Below are 12,450 nucleotides of genomic sequence, written 5' to 3'. Positions count from 1 at the left end.
TGTTCAGCGACAGACAAGTCGCATCGGCTGAAGTAGGGCCAGAATGTCAGTCCATGTTGGAGCAGGTTTAGATACAGTCTAAAGTATAGATCTCAAAGTCTGTGCACAGATTTAGCAAGGGCCTCGCACCTTCTGATGCATCAGGTAGGTGCACAATAGCATAGGCCTAACCCTCTGTACTTTGGTCTATATTGATGCGGGACATAGACAGCCAGCTGATGACCAATCCATTAGTGCAATGGATGGCTGGAAGCATTTGTCTTTGCCTTTGCAATACCACAGAAGCAATGCATGGTCAATGTACAGCAATGACACACCTGTGTGAACAGCCAGGAGACCCCCCCCCCCCCATGTTATGTTACATAGTTACATAGTTAGTACGGTCGAAAAAAATACATATGTCCATCAAGTTCAACCAGGGAATTAAGGGGTAGGGGTGTGGCGCGATATTGGGGAAGGGATGAGATTTTATATTTCTTCATAAGCATTAATCTTATTTTGTCAATTAGGAACATTCAGCACCCACCCGCTATCAAGGCAGCTGCCTATCATGTCATGCCCTACCTGCACAGGTGTGCTGGCTACTCAAATGATCCAATTAAGGAGGCCATTTAGTCAGCAGCAGCAGAAGTCCTGTGCCTGGACGCTCCAACAGCGGCCAGACACAAGCAGAATCAGAAGCAGCAGAAGCAGCAGCAGCACCACCTTTTGTTTTTTGGCTGCAGCAGCAGCAAGGCCCACAGGGCTGGCTAGCTGGCTAGCCAGCAAGCAGGTAGCAATGAAAGTAGGTATCTTTCTTTTTAACCCTGTAAGGGGGGTGGTGCACTGTACCCGAAGATACTGCCATATCGGGTCAATGCATAGGGCGACGGAAGCAAGCTTCGAAATCGGCTCCCGTTCTCAAAAATCCATTTAATATATGGTCCCCAGATAGGGGACGTATCAGATATTAAACTGATAAGAACAGATACTACACTTGATCTTAGCCAAAAGGCCGGAGAAGCGATAACCGTGAAAGGGGCGGGCCCAACAAGGTGCCCTTCATGGGCACTATCACTGCTTGCTGTCAGGGAGGCTGCCAGACAATTTTCCATGCACACTCTGGGCTGGGGGGCAGTCAACCACCAGTACACACAGCAGAACCTAAACCCATACCATTATTGCTAAGCAGCAAGACAGGGGCCCATTGCACTCCCACGGGGCCTTTTTAAATGCAATCCATAACCCGGATTTGCCAGGAACCCTTCTTACTCCTCCTACTTGCATGTGACACTGGGCTTAGGATCTGCATAGGAAACACACACACAAGCACACACCTACCTTTGTTGCCTGCAGATGCCTCCTTGGCTGTCCCCAAACGGTATCAAACCAACACCCACGGGAAGCTGTAAGCATAGAGGACATGCCTGCACCCCATTGGACTTACCTGTGTGGGTTAAACCCGGGTTATTTGACAACCTATGGCGGTGATGGTTCTGCTCAGGCAGAGCAGTGCTGATGCTCCTCATAAAGCTGTCGCTGCTGTGAAGGTTCTAGGTGACATCACAAATCCCTATGGTTACATACACAACAAAGCTGGGTTGTTGTTGTTTACACTCTGCAAGGCCTGTGGAAGTGAGTGACATCATAGCACTGTAGTTCTGAGGGTTCTAGATGGATGCAACAATCTCCTGTTGCTTCTATGAAGGCCATAATAGACGACATCACCAAACAGCTCCATAGTCACATACACAGCAAAGGAGAGATGTTGTTTACACCTAGTGATGTCAGTGGTATTGAGTGACATCACAGCACAGTGCTAAGGCTCCTGGGCCTGGACACAGCAGCGGCTGCAATATCTCAACGGAGAATACGTTTATATATATGTGTGTGTGTGCGCGTATATATATTATATAATATATATATATATATATATATATATATATTTCTCCGCCGAAATCACTTTTAAAACCCATTTCCACCTTTTTTTCCCTTCTCTTCCTCTTACTTTTTTTTCACGTTTTTTTTACGTTTTTCTCCTTTTTGCCTCTTTTCTGGGCGTATTATTCTTCTTTTTCTTCTTTTTTTTCGTCTAATGCATACCCCATCAGTGCAGCAATGCTTATTCAATACCGCCAGCAGATGGAGACACTGGGGGATAATTTTCTAAGGATTTATACTGATTTTTCCTGTCTGAATTTGTCGCACAGAAAGTTGCAGGCCAAATATGTGTGACATTTCTGCGACTTTAGCTTCTAGAGCATTTTTACAACATTATACATAGGTGCTGAATACATAAAAAGCGACTGTTCAGCGACAGACAAGTCGCATCGGCTGAAAGTAGGCCAGAATGTCAGTCCATGTTGGAGCAGGTTTAGATACAGTCTAAAGTATAGATCTCAAAGTCTGTGCACAGAATTTAGCAAGGGCCTCGCACCTTCTGATGCATCAGGTAGGTGCACAATAGCATAGCCTAACCCTCTGTACTTTGGTCTATATTGATGCGGGACATAGACAGCCAGCTGATGACCAATCCATTAGTGCAATGGATGGCTGGAAGCATTTGTCTTTGCCTTTGCAATACCACAGAAGCAATGCATGGTCAATGTACAGCAATGACACACCTGTGTGAACAGCCAGGAGACCCCCCCCCCCCCCCCATGTTATGTTACATAGTTACATAGTTAGTACGGTCGAAAAAAGACATATGTCCATCAAGTTCAACCAGGGAATTAAGGGGTAGGGGTGTGGCGCGATATTGGGGAAGGGATGAGATTTTATATTTCTTCATAAGCATTAATCTTATTTTGTCAATTAGGAACATTCAGCACCCACCCGCTATCAAGGCAGCTGCCTATCATGTCATGCCCTACCTGCACAGGTGTGCTGGCTACTCAAATGATCCAATTAAGGAGGCCATTTAGTCAGCAGCAGCAGAAGTCCTGTGCCTGGACGCTCCAACAGCGGCCAGACACAAGCAGAAGCAGAAGCAGCAGAAGCAGCAGCAGCACCACCTTTTGTTTTTTGGCTGCAGCAGCAGCAAGGCCCACAGGGCTGGCTAGCTGGCTAGCCAGCAAGCAGGTAGCAATGAAAGTAGGAATCTTTCTTTTTAACCCTGTAAGGGGGTGGTGCACTGTACCCGAAGATACTGCCATATCGGGTCAATGCATAGGGCGACGGAAGCAAGCTTCGAAATCGGCCCCCGTTCTCAAAAATCCATTTAATATATGGTCCCCAGATAGGGGACGTATCAGATATTAAACTGATAAGAACAGATACTACACTTGATCTTAGCCAAAAGGCCGAGAAGCGATAACCGTGAAAGGGGCGGGCCCAACAAGGTGCCCTTCATGGGCACTATCACTGCTTGCTGTCAGGGAGGCTGCCAGACAATTTTCCATGCACACTCTGGGCTGGGGGGCAGTCAACCACCAGTACACACAGCAGAACCTAAACCCATACCATTATTGCTAAGCAGCAAGACAGGGGCCCATTGCACTCCCACGGGGCCTTTTTAAATGCAATCCATAACCCGGATTTGCCAGGAACCCTTCTTACTCCTCCTACTTGCATGTGACACTGGGCTTAGGATCTGCATAGGAAACACACACACAAGCACACACCTACCTTTGTTGCCTGCAGATGCCTCCTTGGCTGTCCCCAAACGGTATCAAACCAACACCCACGGGAAGCTGTAAGCATAGAGGACATGCCTGCACCCCATTGGACTTACCTGTGTGGGTTAAACCCGGGTTATTTGACAACCTATGGCGGTGATGGTTCTGCTCAGGCAGAGCAGTGCTGATGCTCCTCATAAAGCTGTCGCTGCTGTGAAGGTTCTAGGTGACATCACAAATCCCTATGGTTACATACACAACAAAGCTGGGTTGTTGTTGTTTACACTCTGCAAGGCCTGTGGAAGTGAGTGACATCATAGCACTGTAGTTCTGAGGGTTCTAGATGGATGCAACAATCTCCTGTTGCTTCTATGAAGGCCATAATAGACGACATCACCAAACAGCTCCATAGTCACATACACAGCAAAGGAGAGATGTTGTTTACACCTAGTGATGTCAGTGGTATTGAGTGACATCACAGCACAGTGCTAAGGCTCCTGGGCCTGGACACAGCAGCGGCTGCAATATCTCAACGGAGAATACGTTTATATATATGTGTGTGTGTGCGCGTATATATATATATATATATATATATATATATATATATATATATATATATATATTTCTCCGCCGAAATCACTTTTAAACCCATTTCCACCTTTTTTTCCCTTCTCTTCCTCTTACTTTTTTTTCACGTTTTTTTACGTTTTTCTCCTTTTCGCCTCTTTTCTGGGCGTATTATTCTTCTTTTTCTTCTTTTTTTTCGTCTAATGCATACCCCATCAGTGCAGCAATGCTTATTCAATACCGCCAGCAGATGGAGACACTGGGGGATAATTTTCTAAGGATTTATACTGATTTTTCCTGTCTGAATTTGTCGCACAGAAAGTTGCAGGCCAAATATGTGTGACATTTCTGCGACTTTAGCTTCTAGAGCATTTTTACAACATTATACATAGGTGCTGAATACATAAAAAGCGACTGTTCAGCGACAGACAAGTCGCATCGGCTGAAAGTAGGCCAGAATGTCAGTCCATGTTGGAGCAGGTTTAGATACAGTCTAAAGTATAGATCTCAAAGTCTGTGCACAGAATTTAGCAAGGGCCTCGCACCTTCTGATGCATCAGGTAGGTGCACAATAGCATAGCCTAACCCTCTGTACTTTGGTCTATATTGATGCGGGACATAGACAGCCAGCTGATGACCAATCCATTAGTGCAATGGATGGCTGGAAGCATTTGTCTTTGCCTTTGCAATACCACAGAAGCAATGCATGGTCAATGTACAGCAATGACACACCTGTGTGAACAGCCAGGAGACCCCCCCCCCCCACCATGTTATGTTACATAGTTACATAGTTAGTACGGTCGAAAAAAGACATATGTCCATCAAGTTCAACCAGGGAATTAAGGGGTAGGGGTGTGGCGCGATATTGGGGAAGGGATGAGATTTTATAGTTCTTCATAAGCATTAATCTTATTTTGTCAATTAGGAACATTCAGCACCCACCCGCTATCAAGGCAGCTGCCTATCATGTCATGCCCTACCTGCACAGGTGTGCTGGCTACTCAAATGATCCAATTAAGGAGGCCATTTAGTCAGCAGCAGCAGAAGTCCTGTGCCTGGACGCTCCAACAGCGGCCAGACACAAGCAGAAGCAGAAGCAGCAGAAGCAGCAGCAGCACCACCTTTTGTTTTTTGGCTGCAGCAGCAGCAAGGCCCACAGGGCTGGCTAGCTGGCTAGCCAGCAAGCAGGTAGCAATGAAAGTAGGAATCTTTCTTTTTAACCCTGTAAGGGGGTGGTGCACTGTACCCGAAGATACTTCCATATCGGGTCAATGCATAGGGCGACGGAAGCAAGCTTCGAAATCGGCCCCCGTTCTCAAAAATCCATTTAATATATGGTCCCCAGATAGGGGACGTATCAGATATTAAACTGATAAGAACAGATACTACACTTGATCTTAGCCAAAAGGCCGAGAAGCGATAACCGTGAAAGGGGCGGGCCCAACAAGGTGCCCTTCATGGGCACTATCACTGCTTGCTGTCAGGGAGGCTGCCAGACAATTTTCCATGCACACTCTGGGCTGGGGGGCAGTCAACCACCAGTACACACAGCAGAACCTAAACCCATACCATTATTGCTAAGCAGCAAGACAGGGGCCCATTGCACTCCCACGGGGCCTTTTTAAATGCAATCCATAACCCGGATTTGCCAGGAACCCTTCTTACTCCTCCTACTTGCATGTGACACTGGGCTTAGGATCTGCATAGGAAACACACACACAAGCACACACCTACCTTTGTTGCCTGCAGATGCCTCCTTGGCTGTCCCCAAACGGTATCAAACCAACACCCACGGGAAGCTGTAAGCATAGAGGACATGCCTGCACCCCATTGGACTTACCTGTGTGGGTTAAACCCGGGTTATTTGACAACCTATGGCGGTGATGGTTCTGCTCAGGCAGAGCAGTGCTGATGCTCCTCATAAAGCTGTCGCTGCTGTGAAGGTTCTAGGTGACATCACAAATCCCTATGGTTACATACACAACAAAGCTGGGTTGTTGTTGTTTACACTCTGCAAGGCCTGTGGAAGTGAGTGACATCATAGCACTGTAGTTCTGAGGGTTCTAGATGGATGCAACAATCTCCTGTTGCTTCTATGAAGGCCATAATAGACGACATCACCAAACAGCTCCATAGTCACATACACAGCAAAGGAGAGATGTTGTTTACACCTAGTGATGTCAGTGGTATTGAGTGACATCACAGCATAGTGCTAAGGCTCCTGGGCCTGGACACAGCAGCGGCTGCAATATCTCAACGGAGAATACGTTTATATATATGTGTGTGTGTGTGCGCGTATATATATATATATATATATATATTATATATATATATATATATATTTCTCCGCCGAAATCACTTTTAAACCCATTTCCACCTTTTTTTTCCCTTCTCTTCCTCTTACTTTTTTTTCACGTTTTTTTACGTTTTTCTCCTTTTCGCCTCTTTTCTGGGCGTATTATTCTTCTTTTTCTTCTTTTTTTTCGTCTAATGCATACCCCATCAGTGCAGCAATGCTTATTCAATACCGCCAGCAGATGGAGACACTGGGGGATAATTTTCTAAGGATTTATACTGATTTTTCCTGTCTGAATTTGTCGCACAGAAAGTTGCAGGCCAAATATGTGTGACATTTCTGCGACTTTAGCTTCTAGAGCATTTTTACAACATTATACATAGGTGCTGAATACATAAAAAGCGACTGTTCAGCGACAGACAAGTCGCATCGGCTGAAAGTAGGCCAGAATGTCAGTCCATGTTGGAGCAGGTTTAGATACAGTCTAAAGTATAGATCTCAAAGTCTGTGCACAGAATTTAGCAAGGGCCTCGCACCTTCTGATGCATCAGGTAGGTGCACAATAGCATAGCCTAACCCTCTGTACTTTGGTCTATATTGATGCGGGACATAGACAGCCAGCTGATGACCAATCCATTAGTGCAATGGATGGCTGGAAGCATTTGTCTTTGCCTTTGCAATACCACAGAAGCAATGCATGGTCAATGTACAGCAATGACACACCTGTGTGAACAGCCAGGAGACCCCCCCCCCCCACCATGTTATGTTACATAGTTACATAGTTAGTACGGTCGAAAAAAGACATATGTCCATCAAGTTCAACCAGGGAATTAAGGGGTAGGGGTGTGGCGCGATATTGGGGAAGGGATGAGATTTTATAGTTCTTCATAAGCATTAATCTTATTTTGTCAATTAGGAACATTCAGCACCCACCCGCTATCAAGGCAGCTGCCTATCATGTCATGCCCTACCTGCACAGGTGTGCTGGCTACTCAAATGATCCAATTAAGGAGGCCATTTAGTCAGCAGCAGCAGAAGTCCTGTGCCTGGACGCTCCAACAGCGGCCAGACACAAGCAGAAGCAGAAGCAGCAGAAGCAGCAGCAGCACCACCTTTTGTTTTTTGGCTGCAGCAGCAGCAAGGCCCACAGGGCTGGCTAGCTGGCTAGCCAGCAAGCAGGTAGCAATGAAAGTAGGAATCTTTCTTTTTAACCCTGTAAGGGGGTGGTGCACTGTACCCGAAGATACTGCCATATCGGGTCAATGCATAGGGCGACGGAAGCAAGCTTCGAAATCGGCCCCCGTTCTCAAAAATCCATTTAATATATGGTCCCCAGATAGGGGACGTATCAGATATTAAACTGATAAGAACAGATACTACACTTGATCTTAGCCAAAAGGCCGAGAAGCGATAACCGTGAAAGGGGCGGGCCCAACAAGGTGCCCTTCATGGGCACTATCACTGCTTGCTGTCAGGGAGGCTGCCAGACAATTTTCCATGCACACTCTGGGCTGGGGGGCAGTCAACCACCAGTACACACAGCAGAACCTAAACCCATACCATTATTGCTAAGCAGCAAGACAGGGGCCCATTGCACTCCCACGGGGCCTTTTTAAATGCAATCCATAACCCGGATTTGCCAGGAACCCTTCTTACTCCTCCTACTTGCATGTGACACTGGGCTTAGGATCTGCATAGGAAACACACACACAAGCACACACCTACCTTTGTTGCCTGCAGATGCCTCCTTGGCTGTCCCCAAACGGTATCAAACCAACACCCACGGGAAGCTGTAAGCATAGAGGACATGCCTGCACCCCATTGGACTTACCTGTGTGGGTTAAACCCGGGTTATTTGACAACCTATGGCGGTGATGGTTCTGCTCAGGCAGAGCAGTGCTGATGCTCCTCATAAAGCTGTCGCTGCTGTGAAGGTTCTAGGTGACATCACAAATCCCTATGGTTACATACACAACAAAGCTGGGTTGTTGTTGTTTACACTCTGCAAGGCCTGTGGAAGTGAGTGACATCATAGCACTGTAGTTCTGAGGGTTCTAGATGGATGCAACAATCTCCTGTTGCTTCTATGAAGGCCATAATAGACGACATCACCAAACAGCTCCATAGTCACATACACAGCAAAGGAGAGATGTTGTTTACACCTAGTGATGTCAGTGGTATTGAGTGACATCACAGCATAGTGCTAAGGCTCCTGGGCCTGGACACAGCAGCGGCTGCAATATCTCAACGGAGAATACGTTTATATATATGTGTGTGTGTGTGCGCGTATATATATATATATATATATATATATATATATATATATATATATATATATATTTCTCCGCCGAAATCACTTTTAAACCCATTTCCACCTTTTTTTTCCCTTCTCTTCCTCTTACTTTTTTTTCACGTTTTTTTACGTTTTTCTCCTTTTCGCCTCTTTTCTGGGCGTATTATTCTTCTTTTTCTTCTTTTTTTCGTCTAATGCATACCCCATCAGTGCAGCAATGCTTATTCAATACCGCCAGCAGATGGAGACACTGGGGGATAATTTTCTAAGGATTTATACTGATTTTTCCTGTCTGAATTTGTCGCACAGAAAGTTGCAGGCCAAATATGTGTGACATTTCTGCGACTTTAGCTTCTAGAGCATTTTTACAACATTATACATAGGTGCTGAATACATAAAAAGCGACTGTTCAGCGACAGACAAGTCGCATCGGCTGAAAGTAGGCCAGAATGTCAGTCCATGTTGGAGCAGGTTTAGATACAGTCTAAAGTATAGATCTCAAAGTCTGTGCACAGAATTTAGCAAGGGCCTCGCACCTTCTGATGCATCAGGTAGGTGCACAATAGCATAGCCTAACCCTCTGTACTTTGGTCTATATTGATGCGGGACATAGACAGCCAGCTGATGACCAATCCATTAGTGCAATGGATGGCTGGAAGCATTTGTCTTTGCCTTTGCAATACCACAGAAGCAATGCATGGTCAATGTACAGCAATGACACACCTGTGTGAACAGCCAGGAGACCCCCCCCCCCCCACCATGTTATGTTACATAGTTACATAGTTAGTACGGTCGAAAAAAGACATATGTCCATCAAGTTCAACCAGGGAATTAAGGGGTAGGGGTGTGGCGCGATATTGGGGAAGGGATGAGATTTTATATTTCTTCATAAGCATTAATCTTATTTTGTCAATTAGGAACATTCAGCACCCACCCGCTATCAAGGCAGCTGCCTATCATGTCATGCCCTACCTGCACAGGTGTGCTGGCTACTCAAATGATCCAATTAAGGAGGCCATTTAGTCAGCAGCAGCAGAAGTCCTGTGCCTGGACGCTCCAACAGCGGCCAGACACAAGCAGAAGCAGAAGCAGCAGAAGCAGCAGCAGCACCACCTTTTGTTTTTTGGCTGCAGCAGCAGCAAGGCCCACAGGGCTGGCTAGCTGGCTAGCCAGCAAGCAGGTAGCAATGAAAGTAGGAATCTTTCTTTTTAACCCTGTAAGGGGGTGGTGCACTGTACCCGAAGATACTGCCATATCGGGTCAATGCATAGGGCGACGGAAGCAAGCTTCGAAATCGGCCCCCGTTCTCAAAAATCCATTTAATATATGGTCCCCAGATAGGGGACGTATCAGATATTAAACTGATAAGAACAGATACTACACTTGATCTTAGCCAAAAGGCCGAGAAGCGATAACCGTGAAAGGGGCGGGCCCAACAAGGTGCCCTTCATGGGCACTATCACTGCTTGCTGTCAGGGAGGCTGCCAGACAATTTTCCATGCACACTCTGGGCTGGGGGGCAGTCAACCACCAGTACACACAGCAGAACCTAAACCCATACCATTATTGCTAAGCAGCAAGACAGGGGCCCATTGCACTCCCACGGGGCCTTTTTAAATGCAATCCATAACCCGGATTTGCCAGGAACCCTTCTTACTCCTCCTACTTGCATGTGACACTGGGCTTAGGATCTGCATAGGAAACACACACACAAGCACACACCTACCTTTGTTGCCTGCAGATGCCTCCTTGGCTGTCCCCAAACGGTATCAAACCAACACCCACGGGAAGCTGTAAGCATAGAGGACATGCCTGCACCCCATTGGACTTACCTGTGTGGGTTAAACCCGGGTTATTTGACAACCTATGGCGGTGATGGTTCTGCTCAGGCAGAGCAGTGCTGATGCTCCTCATAAAGCTGTCGCTGCTGTGAAGGTTCTAGGTGACATCACAAATCCCTATGGTTACATACACAACAAAGCTGGGTTGTTGTTGTTTACACTCTGCAAGGCCTGTGGAAGTGAGTGACATCATAGCACTGTAGTTCTGAGGGTTCTAGATGGATGCAACAATCTCCTGTTGCTTCTATGAAGGCCATAATAGACGACATCACCAAACAGCTCCATAGTCACATACACAGCAAAGGAGAGATGTTGTTTACACCTAGTGATGTCAGTGGTATTGAGTGACATCACAGCACAGTGCTAAGGCTCCTGGGCCTGGACACAGCAGCGGCTGCAATATCTCAACGGAGAATACGTTTATATATATGTTTGTGTGTGCGCGTATATATATATATATATATATATATATATATATATATATATATATATTTCTCCGCCGAAATCACTTTTAAACCCATTTCCACCTTTTTTTCCCTTCTCTTCCTCTTACTTTTTTTTCACATTTTTTTACGTTTTTCTCCTTTTCGCCTCTTTTCTGGGCGTATTATTCTTCTTTTTCTTCTTTTTTTTCGTCTAATGCATACCCCATCAGTGCAGCAATGCTTATTCAATACCGCCAGCAGATGGAGACACTGGGGGATAATTTTCTAAGGATTTATACTGATTTTTCCTGTCTGAATTTGTCGCACAGAAAGTTGCAGGCCAAATATGTGTGACATTTCTGCGACTTTAGCTTCTAGAGCATTTTTACAACATTATACATAGGTGCTGAATACATAAAAAGCGACTGTTCAGCGACAGACAAGTCGCATCGGCTGAAAGTAGGCCAGAATGTCAGTCCATGTTGGAGCAGGTTTAGATACAGTCTAAAGTATAGATCTCAAAGTCTGTGCACAGAATTTAGCAAGGGCCTCGCACCTTCTGATGCATCAGGTAGGTGCACAATAGCATAGCCTAACCCTCTGTACTTTGGTCTATATTGATGCGGGACATAGACAGCCAGCTGATGACCAATCCATTAGTGCAATGGATGGCTGGAAGCATTTGTCTTTGCCTTTGCAATACCACAGAAGCAATGCATGGTCAATGTACAGCAATGACACACCTGTGTGAACAGCCAGGAGACCCCCCCCCCCCCATGTTATGTTACATAGTTACATAGTTAGTACGGTCGAAAAAAGACATATGTCCATCAAGTTCAACCAGGGAATTAAGGGGTAGGGGTGTGGCGCGATATTGGGGAAGGGATGAGATTTTATATTTCTTCATAAGCATTAATCTTATTTTGTCAATTAGGAACATTCAGCACCCACCCGCTATCAAGGCAGCTGCCTATCATGTCATGCCCTACCTGCACAGGTGTGCTGGCTACTCAAATGATCCAATTAAGGAGGCCATTTAGTCAGCAGCAGCAGAAGTCCTGTGCCTGGACGCTCCAACAGCGGCCAGACACAAGCAGAAGCAGAAGCAGCAGAAGCAGCAGCAGCACCACCTTTTGTTTTTTGGCTGCAGCAGCAGCAAGGCCCACAGGGCTGGCTAGCCAGCAAGCAGGTAGCAATGAAAGTAGGAATCTTTCTTTTTAACCCTGTAAGGGGGTGGTGCACTGTACCCGAAGATACTGCCATATCGGGTCAATGCATAGGGCGACGGAAGCAAGCTTCGAAATCGGCCCCCGTTCTCAAAAATCCATTTAATATATGGTCCCCAGATAGGGGACGTATCAGATATTAAACTGATAAGAACAGATACTACACTTGATCTTAGCCAAAAGGCCGAGAAGCGATAACCGTGAAA

General features: G+C 46.0%; 6 non-coding genes across 6 annotated transcripts; all 6 read right to left on the bottom strand.

The window, feature by feature from the left end:
• Positions 1-815: 815 nt before the first annotated feature.
• LOC130340174 (U2 spliceosomal RNA) lies at positions 816-1,007 on the bottom strand. The gene has a single exon (XR_008880355.1). It is a non-coding gene; the product is annotated as a U2 spliceosomal RNA (small nuclear RNA).
• Positions 1,008-3,102: 2,095 nt separating this feature from the next.
• On the bottom strand, positions 3,103-3,293 carry LOC130340236 (U2 spliceosomal RNA). The gene has a single exon (XR_008880400.1). It is a non-coding gene; the product is annotated as a U2 spliceosomal RNA (small nuclear RNA).
• Positions 3,294-5,393: 2,100 nt separating this feature from the next.
• LOC130340171 (U2 spliceosomal RNA) lies at positions 5,394-5,584 on the bottom strand. Its single transcript, XR_008880352.1, has one exon. It is a non-coding gene; the product is annotated as a U2 spliceosomal RNA (small nuclear RNA).
• Positions 5,585-7,680: 2,096 nt separating this feature from the next.
• On the bottom strand, positions 7,681-7,871 carry LOC130340234 (U2 spliceosomal RNA). Its single transcript, XR_008880399.1, has one exon. It is a non-coding gene; the product is annotated as a U2 spliceosomal RNA (small nuclear RNA).
• Positions 7,872-9,974: 2,103 nt separating this feature from the next.
• LOC130340233 (U2 spliceosomal RNA) lies at positions 9,975-10,165 on the bottom strand. The gene has a single exon (XR_008880398.1). It is a non-coding gene; the product is annotated as a U2 spliceosomal RNA (small nuclear RNA).
• Positions 10,166-12,249: 2,084 nt separating this feature from the next.
• LOC130340232 (U2 spliceosomal RNA) lies at positions 12,250-12,440 on the bottom strand. Its single transcript, XR_008880397.1, has one exon. It is a non-coding gene; the product is annotated as a U2 spliceosomal RNA (small nuclear RNA).
• Between the last annotated feature and the right edge of the window lie 10 nt (positions 12,441-12,450).

This window comes from Hyla sarda, unplaced genomic scaffold, assembly GCF_029499605.1.
Source record: "Hyla sarda isolate aHylSar1 unplaced genomic scaffold, aHylSar1.hap1 scaffold_576, whole genome shotgun sequence".
Taxonomy (NCBI): Eukaryota; Metazoa; Chordata; class Amphibia; order Anura; family Hylidae; genus Hyla; species Hyla sarda.
Note: the sequence above shows the minus strand (reverse complement) of the source record. Positions and strands in the feature narration are given on the sequence as shown.